Source organism: Gossypium arboreum, chromosome 13, assembly GCF_025698485.1.
Source record: "Gossypium arboreum isolate Shixiya-1 chromosome 13, ASM2569848v2, whole genome shotgun sequence".
In the NCBI taxonomy this organism is placed as follows: Eukaryota; Viridiplantae; Streptophyta; class Magnoliopsida; order Malvales; family Malvaceae; genus Gossypium; species Gossypium arboreum.
In genome coordinates, this window is record NC_069082.1 from 90,685,363 (window position 1) to 90,697,753 (window position 12,391).

Here is a 12,391-nt window from a genome sequence, read left to right on the forward strand (position 1 = left end):
TAAGCAATCGTCATAAGTATCTCCAAATACTGAAAAATCATCCATAAAAACTTCCAAATACTTCTTAACCATATTAGTAAAAATAGACATCATACATCTTTGAAATGTAGCAGGTGCATTACATAAACCAAATGGCATGAGTCTAAATGCAAATGTACCATACGGGTAGGTGAATGTTGTCTTGTGTTGATCTCTTGGTGCTACTGTAGTTTGATTATACCCCGAGTATCCATCGAGAAAACAGTAGTAGTCTCGCCCCGTGAGTCTATCCAGTATCTAGTCCAAAAAGGGCAAAGGAAAATGATCTCTTCTAGTCGCCTTGTTTAGCTTCCGGTAGTTGATGCAAATTCTCTATCCCATAACCGTTCTAGTTGGTATCAACTCATTATTCTCATTTTCAATGACCGTGATACCTTCTTTCTTTGGCACGCACTGGACCGGACTTACCCATGAACTATCTGAGATGGGGTAAATTGTATCCGCATCTAACCACTTGATGATTTCTTTCTTTACTACATCCTTCATGATAGGGTTCAATCTTCGTTATCCATCAACCGTCCCTTTTTCTCCATCTTCAAGGATAATCTTGTGCATGCATACAAATGGACTAATTCCGTGAATATCGACTATGGTCTATCCAATAGCCTTCTTGAATTGTTTCAATACAATGATGAGTTTTTCTTCTTGCTCGCTAGTTAATTCTGCTGAAACTATCGCAGGCAGAGTAGAAGCATTACCGAAATAAACATATTTCAAATGTGAAGTAGTACCTTGAGTTCTAATTTAGGCGGCTCCTCGATTGACGCTTTTGGTTGGGCATAATCCTTTTTCTCTAATTCCAAATATTTAAAACAGGATTGCGGATTAAATGCCTTTTGATTAGCTTCTAACAACGCTAAGTATTCATCCTCTTCTTTATCATTCGGAGGATCTAATATCAAAATTTGTTCCAATGGATCTTTAATATAGTTGAGCTCCCTTTTCACTATTAAATCCTCTAAATTAGACACTGCAGAACAATCATCAATAGTGCCAGGAAATCGCATGGACTTAAAAATGTTAAATGTTACCTGATCATCCTGAATACCCATAGTAAGCTCGCCCTTCTGCACATCAATAAGGGTCCTTCCAGTTGCTAAGAACGGTCTTCCTAAGATAATTGCCACTTCTTTGTCTGCTTCAAAGTCTAGGATAACAAAATCAGCAGGGAAGATAAATTTATCTACACGTATCAATACATCCTCGATTTTTCCTTCTGGATCTGCTAATGATTGACATGCTAATTGAAGTGTAACCATAGTTGGTCTAACTTCACCTATCCCCAACCTCCTAAATATTGACATAGGCATCAAATTAATACTCGCACCTAAGCCACATAATGCCTTACCACAATACGTTGCTCCAATGTTGCAAGGTATGGTAAAACATCCAGGATCCTTCAACTTTGGGGGTAATTTTTCTTGAATATATGCACTGCATTCCTTCGTCAGAGCTAATATCTCAAATTCTCCAAGTCTTCATTTTTTGGACAAGATATCCTTTATGAATTTGACGTAGTTCGGCATTTGCTCAAGTGCTTCAACCAACGGGATGTTGATATAAAGTTGCTTGAGTACGTCTAGGAACTTTTGAATTGAATCTTCTACTTTTGCTTTTGAAGTCTTTGAGGGTAGGGTGGTGGTGGTTTCTTTACTGGAATTGGTTGATTCGTCTTCTGTGGCAATTCTGCATCTAACAGAGTTGTTAGTTGGTCAGAATTAGCTGGTTCTGAAATTACCTTGTCGGGTTTTGCAGATTCTGGTTCTTGTGAAATTGGAATTTCAATACTCGGTTAAACTTCCTCTGAATCTTAAGCGTCAGCTTGTTCCTTTTCAGCTTCGATGGTGTTGGGCTCTATTGTCTTTCCACTCCTCAATGTCAATGCTTTGCAATGCTTATTCCCCGGATTCCTTGGATTCTCTATATCACTAGGTAAAGCACCTAGTGGTCGGTTCTTGAATTCTATTGCAAGCTAGCCCATTTGGTTTTCTAGGTTTTTCAATGTAGCTACTTAGCTTTGGATTAAGGCATCATTCTTGGCCATGTATGCCTTCAACAGATTTTCTAAGCTATTGGATGGTTCAGCTTAGGTTGGTTTCTGAACTTGTTGAGGAAAACTAGGCGGCTGGGTTGGTCTGGGTTGGGCATAAGTGTTACTGGTTCCAGCCCCTTGGTTACTTCAGGAAAAATTGGGGTGATTTTGCCACAATGGGTTATAAAAATTGGATTGTAGTCCTTGCCTTCCTCGATTTTGGTTCTGGTTACCTATGTAGTACATGGATTCTGGGTTTGATGGACATTCTTTGAACAAATGTCCTTTCTCACAATAGACATAGGCTATATTTTCAAATTGGGTTGATGTCTGTACTGTAAAACTGTTAGACCCATTAGTAGTAAGGTTTTTTAGCATTGAGGATATTGATGATACTTGAGATGCGAGTGAAGTAAGAGCGTCTATTTCATGTATTCCAGCAACTCGTCTTCCTGACGCTGCTCGACTAGTTGGCCATTGATAATTGTTGCTGGCAATCCTCTCAATGATTTCATAAGCCTCGTTATAAGACTTAGAAAGTAGAGCACCATTAGCAGAAGCATCCACTACCACCATTCTGTGAGCATTGAGACCATTATAAAATGTCTCAAGTTGGATGCAATGTGGGATTCCATGATGATGGCACTTTCGTAATTACTCTTTGTATCTTTCTCATGCCTCATACAAGGACTCATCATCCATTTTTTGGAAGGCAGTAATCTCATTCCTTAACTTAGCATTCTTGCTAGGCGGGAAATACTTCATAAGGAATCTTTCTTCTAACTCTTGCCGTGTGAAAATTGAGTTCGGTGGCAATGAGTTCAACCAAGCTCGAGCTCTGTCCCTAAGTGAATAAGGGAACAACTTCAATTGTAATGCATCTTTGAGTACCCTGGCTAACTTGAAAGAATCGCTCACCTCTATAAATAGTCATAAGTGTAGGTGAGGATCTTCAGTAGGCATTCCATTGAATTGGCCCATTGTCTGAAGCATCTGGAACATGACTGGCTCCAGCTCAAACTGTTGTACCTCAATTTCGGGTCTCTTAATACCTGGATTAAGATCATTAAAAACTGGCATGGCATACTATCGTAAAGCTCTATCCCTATCATTAGCAATAAGGATAGGATTTTGAGCAAGGTTTGCTCCATTTCCTTGGAACAGATTTTCGAAGTTCATCTCTTCGGTCCTTCTTTAATTTACTTGTCTTCTTCGCTGTCGAAAAGTTCTTTCTATCTCAGGGTCTACAGGGAGTAGGTCAATAATTGGGTCAATACTTATAAACACCTGAAATAATCACTGAAAAATTAATTAAATTAAAAATTAAACAGGAAAAATAAACTAAAATGTAAAACTAACAAATTCACAAATAATGAGTTTTTAAAACAGTCGCCGGCAATGGCGTCAAAAACTTGGAACGACGGAAATGTGCAAGTGTACACAATCGCAACAAGTAATAAAGTGACAAGTAAATGTTGAGTTATCGTACCCACAGGGACTATGAAAAGGATTATTTATGAATGCAATTTAAAACACTTTGGTGAAGAAAAATATTTTGTTTTAAAAAGGGTCATGAAGAAAAATAAGATTTTAAACTAAATAACTAAAGAAATAAATCTCAAATGCACGATTTCAAAATATGATTTAATCAAGATGACATAATTGTGTTGATTTAATTACATTTCTTTAACTTAGAATTATTAAACTCATGCTTATATTGTTACGAATAAATTCACGGCAACTTGGTAATTTGCTAACTTATGAACATATTCACGTACACAAATCCATTCATCTCTTAACATATCCCTATGTTAATTCAAATGATTAAACAAATTTTAAGAAGAAAACATGTTATAGCATATACATACTCATTAAATTGAACTAATCTCTTGCATATCCCTATGCCAATTCAACCAATTAATTAAATCTAATAAGCTCATAAAAGACTATGTGAGGTAACAATGTATCCCTACCTTGAAACAGTTTAATCATAATAATCTTGCAAGTCATGCAAGGCAAGTGTATCGCCAGATACATTGCTAATTTAACCTTCAGCTACCTTAGAAGAATAAACATGCACTGATTAAGTATTGCGTCCATTAATTACATTTTCAATCCGTTTAAATAATTAATTCATTAGCTACCTCACAATTGTAATGCAAGAATAACTTAGGCATGATTTTACTTAATCAAGCATTTTACCGAGGCCTATAACAACATAAACACAATTTTAATAATTTAAGTAGATGAAATGCAATCAAACCAACACGAATTAAATCCAAGCTAAACTGATTAAATTTACCATTCCAACAACATAAATATTCATAGATATGTTCATCATAACAACAACAAAAATTAAAGAGATAGTGAACAAGAATCAAATCTGGTGTTTTTCCGTGGCTTGACTAGGTTGCTCCGTCTTCGTTCTTTGTTGTCCTCGACGATCAAGGCTGCTATGAACACTTCAATGTTGCTCCAAAATGGCTGAAGAATAACCCTTTCCCAAGGGGAGAAATCGGCACAAGAGCATGGGACTTGAAATGGAAAAATGAGATGAGAAAATGAGAGAGGAGAGAAGAGATGTGAATGAATTGAGGTGTGTCTTGAATGATCAGCCAAGGGGGGTTTTTATAGCTAAATGTGGCAGCTAAAATTTGCTAAAAATAGCAGCCAAAGAGCCAACCCTTGGCCGGCCATCTATGTGGCAAAGTTGATGGCTTCAATTTTGCTAAATATGGCTTGGGGCAAATCCACAAAGCCTCCAATTGTGGAGGGGCTTGAATGCAACTTTGACAAGTCTTCAAGGGCTTCTTTGCAAGATTAATTAATCAAATAATAAGCTGATTTGGGTCAGCATATGGACGGTTTTGGGCTGCCCAATCCTTGGTCGGTTCAATTCAATCGGTTCAGTTCAACTGGACCACTCTTTCCATAATTAATTAATAATAATTTATTTAGCCCAAGTTAAATTGGCTATAAATTAAAATTAATTTGAATTAATACACATAATTGGACTGTCTTAGGCTGGAAATTAATTCGCCTCGATACTTCAAATTGCTTCTCAGTTTTGTGCTTCTGGTAGTGTTTACGAGCCATTTTTTGCCCTTCGTACAAATCTGTCGAAAATAACCAAAATTCATCAAAAATAGTTATAAAATTAACTAAATTTAAACATATTCATATTTTAAATTTACTTTAATTATTTTACAAAATTAATTATTTTCGACAAGAATTTAACTGAATTCGCATGAATTTGAGTTAAAAATGGTATGAAAAAGTGTGTAAATTTTTGTGTTTCCAAGTGGCAACATACTTTTTTTGGAAGGCCTCTTGGAAGTACTCCCAGTTTATACACTCAGCTTGCATACCCCTTACAATATACTGCCACCAACAATAAGCCTCCTTCCTAAGGAAGGACACAATGCCCTTCAATTTTTACTTCGGAGTACAATCTAAATCCTCCAGAATTCTTTCTTTCGACTCTATCTAGTACTCAACCACAGTGGGAGTTATTCCAGTAATGCCTTTCAATGTCTCAGCCCATTTGATCGGCGCCTCTCTACAACAAATCCACAACTCCCCGATCCAGATTGTAACGACCCGAATTTTACCGTTACCGAAAAAGTGTATTTTTGGGTCTCCATTTTTGAAAAACGAATTCGTAAATATTTATTAAAATATTTACAAAGTAAAATGAGTGGTTAATTAGAGTTTAATTAAGTGAATTTAATTTAATTAAGAGTAATTAAGAAAAGGACTAAATTGAATAAAGGATGAAAGTTAAATTGTAGATTAAAAGAAAATGAAGAGGACCAAAATGACAATTATTCCATTTGTCCTAAGTATATGGCATAAACATAAAAATCTGAGATTTTATGTGTTAAAATATATATTAAATTATTATTATTAAAAGTAAAGTAAATAAAAAGGAAATAAAGGAAAGAAACAAAAGAATAAAAAGAAGGAAGGAAACAGAATAGCAGGAAACGAAACAGAGAAGAAACAGGGGAGAAAGAAAGAAAGAAAAGAAAAAGGGAAAATAAGGTTTTAAAAGTTCCAAGTTAATTTGGTAAGTCAATTTAGCCCATTTTCTTATGATTTTTGAGTTTTTTGGAATCCTAGAGATAAATAGTACTTGTTTTAAGTAGAAATTTTGAAAGTCATTAGGTTTCTAAGTTTGGTTCATGTTGAATAAAATGATGGAATTGGGGGTTTATTTGATAGAAATTTTGATTGGAATTGAATAAAGGATTGAATCGTAAACTAAGCTATAAGTTTTGAGTTTTAGGGATTAAATGGAAATAAATTCGAATTTATGAAAATATGCTGGAAATTTAATAGTTAAGTATGAGTTTGGACAAAATTTGAATAGAAATAAAGTATGAATTAAGATAGAAAAGTAAGAGAATTTAGTTAGGATTAAATTGAAATTAAAGTAAATCAACATTTTGCACTAAAAGTGTTTTAGACAGCAGCAGTAGTCTAACTTTGAAAAATCATAAAAAAATTATAGAAATTGAATTAGAAGATGAATAAAATATGAAATTAAAGCTTATTGAGTCTAGTTTCTTATAGAAGAAACGATATAAGGAATTGAATTGTAAATTATGAGATATAATGAATTTTGTGAGACAAGGTCAGAATGAATTCGAGTTCCCCTGTTCTGACTTTGGAAAATCACCAAAAATTGAAGAAAAATAATTAGAGGCTTAAATTTATATTTTTAGAATCCCTAATGAGTCTATTTTTAGAAGAAATCAATGAGAATATTATCCGAGTTCTGTACTGTGAGATAATTAATTTTTCGTGAAGAAGGGACGAAACTGTCAGATAGCAGAATAGGGGTGAATTTAAAGAATAAACTGTACTTAATGGCTAAACCAAAAATTCTGAAAATTTTATTGTAAGAAGATTTATGAGTCTAGGTTCAGGAAAAATTAGCGGATCTAAATTTAGAATTCTGTAACTCAAGATATGAATTAGTAATGTATTAATGATTATGAATTGTATTAATTTCGTAGTCAATGTGGTGCCGGAAATCTCGGCTAAGAAAGGACAAGACAAAGTCAACGGGAGTTAGCTCGAAAATTACAGTTTGTATTTCTATAATCCGAACTTAGTTATTATTTGTTATATTTATATACATATTTCAATTGTTAGTGTTAGAATTATGATGTTTTACAATTGGAATGGATTGATTTTGGTATGCGATGAATTTATTGAATTTATATTGATTGAAATTATTTTGATTGAATTTATATTGATTGAATTATATAATATACATGATTTATGTAGAAATTTGAATATTGAATGAATGTTATATTGAAAAATATATTGATTGGAAATATGAGGAAATTGATATGAATATATGAGATTGTGATATTTGAATATTTGATATTGAAAAGTGAATTGAATTGTATTGAATTATGAATTAATGTGAATAATTGAAATATATTGTTGAATTGAATGAAATTGTATGAATTGTGAAAATGGGTGAATATATGTGATTATCGAATGGTATATTGATGAAAGAATTATTAAATTGAGAAAGTGAATGAAATACCCTATTAACTAGTCGGCCGAGTCGGATATAATTGGCATACCATAGGATCCGGAAGTGTACGGATTTGCTTTTTATCGATCGTGCACTTTATGTGTCGATTTCGGCACCTCGTGTGTCGTATTAGGCACCTCGTGTGTCGTGTCGAAACCTCGTGTGTCGTTTTAGGCACTTTATGTGTCAGATATCGATCGTACTATGTACCGCTTTAGGCACAATGTGCCGTCGGTGTGTTTGGGTTGGAATCCGTGTATCTGTCAAAGTCCGGGTTTGTTAATAGGGTAAATAAGTGAAAGATAAATCGAATAAATTTGATTGATCAAGCTATTGAAATGAAACGAGAAATTGAATTGAGAATTGAAAATTTAGATATGAATTGAAAATATGAACCAAAGGTTCATGAAATGATTGAGTTCGAATTGATGATATATGATGCCACTTGATGAATTGAAATGTGATTTGAGATATATGAATTGTATGTATATACTGAAAGCTATCGTGGATAGTAAGTTGATACGATATAAATGAAATTGATGTTATTGAAATGAATTAAAATGGAATATGATTGATAAGTATATAGTTGAATATAGTTTAATGATATTGAATTGTGAGTAAATTAAGGAAAGCTATACCAAATAGTAAGTGAAAGAACGGAGTAAATAGTAATGGATTTATTTAAGAATTGAACAATTATGTTATTGTGTTTATTATATGAACTGTATAAAATTTATATGGTAAGTAGTTGAAATTTATCTATGAATAAATAATTGAATAATTGTAATTATTATTATGATCTTAAGTATTTGTTATATTATTAATTATTCGGATTATAGAAATGCCACTTGAGTATACCATACTCAATGTCGGTTTGTTTCCGTCATGCAGTTAAGTAAATATAGTACGTTGAATCAGCATCCCAAGACGATCCCGAATTTATTAAGGTAAAGTATGTTGAGTATTGATAATGGCATGTACCTAGGACGTTTTATGAGAGTCATTTAGGTTATAGAAGTATTGATGAAATGAGTAAATTATGGTTGGCAACGGTATGTAGTATGAATTTTGAAATTTACTAAGAATTCGTAGTGATTCTAAATTAGTCCCGAATTGAATTTACTGTTCATATTGGACCGCGAGGGCCCATTAAAGGGACGACATCTTAAAACTAGGATGTGTGTGAATATTTATTTTAATTAATGACCGGAATTGGACTGTACTGACTGGTAATGTCTCGTAACCCTGTTCTGGTGACGGTATAGGGTTAGGGGACGTTACACAGATTGGGCTACAACAACCTTTTGTGAAACCCTCAACATCGTCTGTGTCACTATGTCATCTCTGTTTTCATAGCCTCCACCACCATTGGCAATAAAGTTCTCAACATAATCCTCTTCAAGGATTGGGTTTTCTCCCCGGACAGTGCATGGCTCAATAGGTGCAACCCTACTCGACCTATCCATACCCCGTCTACTTTGAGTGTTCATTGTGATCTTATATATATTTTAATATCAAAAGTATATCTATGGTTTTCAAACAAAAACGTTCAAGCATTAGCTATTTCTCCTTAGTGTTCACAATCTAACGTTTGTAATTTATCTAAAGTTTCAAGAGTAATCAATAACTAAGGTAGGACCAACATTGGAGTCTTAGATTTAATTTCCTACAGAAAAATAATTTTTCAAAAACTTGTGGCATATTTTTCCCAAAATACCCATTTTCAATGCATATAGACTCGCTCAAATTTCCACGATCCAAGTTTAGAAAACCTAGGCTTTTATACCATCAATGTAACCTCCCCAATTCGACCTAGATATTAGACCCGAATTCGAAAGATTTCATTAGCCACCAAAATGGCCCATAAGCTATCAGAGTTTTGAAAACAGTCATTTTAAAACATTTGTTTATCTTAGAAGAAAAACTGAGCTTATTTTTCAGAAAAACTCACGAGTTAACAAAAAATTGATTAAGTAAAACATTTTCCTTGTAACGGTAACTACTTTAATTTATTTATTCTTCTAAAATTTATTTATAATCTAGCAGCAGAAAAGTGATATGCAACTTAGTTTTAATTAAGAAAAATTAGAATTATTTTGTGCATATTTAATTTTTAATCCATGTTCAATATCCTAAATTCGAATCAAATATCATGCATGCTAAATAAACCCTAATCTTAAGTCTCATGCCATAGTTTAAACAAAGAAATACAATTCTAGAATAATAGGAATTATAAAACATGCCATAGTTTAAACAAAGAAATACAATTCTAGAATAATAGGAATTATAAAACTATGTCTAAAATACATTTATATAATAAAAACGGTTTTGAGCCCTCCGAATGTTGCGTCTGTGTCCCAACTTGGTGGGTTATTTGTAAAAATAAAAAATAAAGGGGTGAGCTTAAGAAGCTCAGTGTGCGTCCAATCACAAGAAAAATCAGTATGAGACAGTAAACATAGCATACAAAATAACAATTCTTAAGGTAAACACGTTTGTATAGCAATTTACAATTTCACAGTAATGGTTTATCATAATAGCACATCACTATAATACTTTAGAATTCACAGTTTTATATGCACATGCTTATGCATGACAATGCAATTTTAGTTTATCAAAAAAGGTCATACCCCATAGCTACACACCACACTATGAGTTCCCTAGAACTCATCAAGCCTTTTAACTTCGGGTTGTGAATTAACCACCACTAATTTACAAATAAACTGCCACTAGTTGTGGGTACACAACATAATTGCAGATAAAAATTGTCACTAGGTTTGTAAAAATTGTGGGCCAACCACCAGTATTTTTAGATAAAAACATTTGTAGACAAGCTGCCACTTAGTTTGTGACCGAACCATATATTTGCAGTTACAACCACTTGTTGTGGGTGCACAACATACTTGTAGATTAAACAAATTGTCATGTGGTTCATGTATGAACCACACTATTTAAAGATTAATAAATTGTTACTCTTTCTCTGTACATATCATCTCATCCCATACAATGCAGTATGGCATGTCTTGTAATAGAATAAATCAACACTAGCAATAATCATGCTTAACATGTATTCGGTTCATCATTAGCAATTAACATGCTTTAACAGGTATTCGATAGGGTGGTGATAATATTAACACTAATAGTTTATCTATGCTATAATGACAGTAGCATACAGTATACGTTTCATATACAGTATAGTCATAACACTGTAATCATTAAATCACAAATTCCACAATAGCATAATATCATGGACTCAATTGAGAAAATAAAACTTTAAAAACAATTCATGGCATATATAGAGACTAAAATGAGCATATCATAAATTTATGGGCAAAACTACAAAATAGGGGACACACAACCTTGTGAGAGGCTATAGGCCGTGCAGAAGGGGTACACGATCATGTGGTTGGGCCATGTGTTAGGAGACACGATCGTGTGAAAAGGGCTTGGCCGTGTGGTTCACGAACTAACCTAGGGCTTGCAAGGCACATGGCCGTGTGAGGGGCCATGTGGTCTACATGCTTGTGTAAGAGACCGTGTGTCCCTATTTCTACACACATTCACCATCGATTCGCTTGAGAAAAGACACACACCTTTCACCGAGAGTCCAATCGATGTTCCTCACGCCCAATTCTGATTCGATTCACCTAAATCAAGTCCTTCAGATAATATGCACACTAATTAATGGTTGGTTTCAAGATTGTCAAAAGATTTGTCAAGAATAGTAAAAGATTGTTTAAATCGAACGAAATATTTACGTTGGATAATAATATTAAAAAGATTAGGAATCTAAATATTGGAAATGAGATGTACTTACAGATTCTTGGTAAGAATAGGAATACTATCATTGGCAATTTCAAATTCGATAGAAATGACAATTGAATAGAGGATTATTTTATTTGAGAAAGCAAAATATTTATCAACAATTAGGATGAAAATATGGTGTATAGAAAAGAGAAATAAAATAAAAAAAGAATAAATAGAGAATGGAGAACAAATTCTATTAGGATTTGAAAAGAAAAGCAAGGTGGAATTTTAATTCTATTGGAATTTTAGGAAGGGGCAAGTTATGAATTCTAATTGGGGAAGAATTGGGTCAATTCCTAGAGTTTGTAAACTCTACGAGTATCACTTGCAATTTCCCCAAATTTGGTCGAATTTCAAAAAAAAAAATAGAAAGGAAAGGCATGAATGGAACTTAAAAACACATGGGAGGAAGGCTAGCTCTTAACTATTTGGGCTATTACTCATTTATTGTGTAGTTTTTAATCTAAATAGTATATATTTTGTGTTTGCTAAAATCTTAAAATTAAAAAAAAAGGAGGGGACTTAAACTTAGGTAAACAAGGGGGAACAAGCATGTTTAACCAATAGTCCTATTCAATTTTTTTTGTCTATCTTCTATCTAATACAATTAATCTTCTATATTTTAGGGCGTGACAGGTCTGAATTTCTTAAAAATAAAAATAGGATTAGAGCATATTTTAGTCTTTAAATTTATTTTAGTCTTTAAATTTTACTTCATAAATTAGCACAAATAAATAATCAACCCAACGCAAAGTGTGAGAATCATACTAGTGCATATTAATAAGATATTTCAGGGCTAAATCTCGAGCTTAACAAGTTGCTTCATACTGGTTGTCTAGTTTGCGTTGACTGTGACTCATTTTTTCTTTTGAATTTTTGTTGGTTAGAGCTATTTATGGGTCGAGTTATCTGTTTAAGTTCAACAATTCATCTGGAATTTTGGAGGATTTGGACAAAAA

The 12,391-nt window shown here is 33.3% G+C and overlaps 1 non-coding gene across 1 annotated transcript; it reads left to right on the forward strand.

Annotated features, from left to right (window-relative positions):
* The first annotated feature begins 2,699 nt into the window (after positions 1 to 2,699).
* Positions 2,700 to 2,806, forward strand: LOC128287443 (small nucleolar RNA R71). Its single transcript, XR_008278143.1, has one exon. It is a non-coding gene; the product is annotated as a small nucleolar RNA R71 (small nucleolar RNA).
* The last annotated feature ends 9,585 nt before the right edge of the window (positions 2,807 to 12,391 follow it).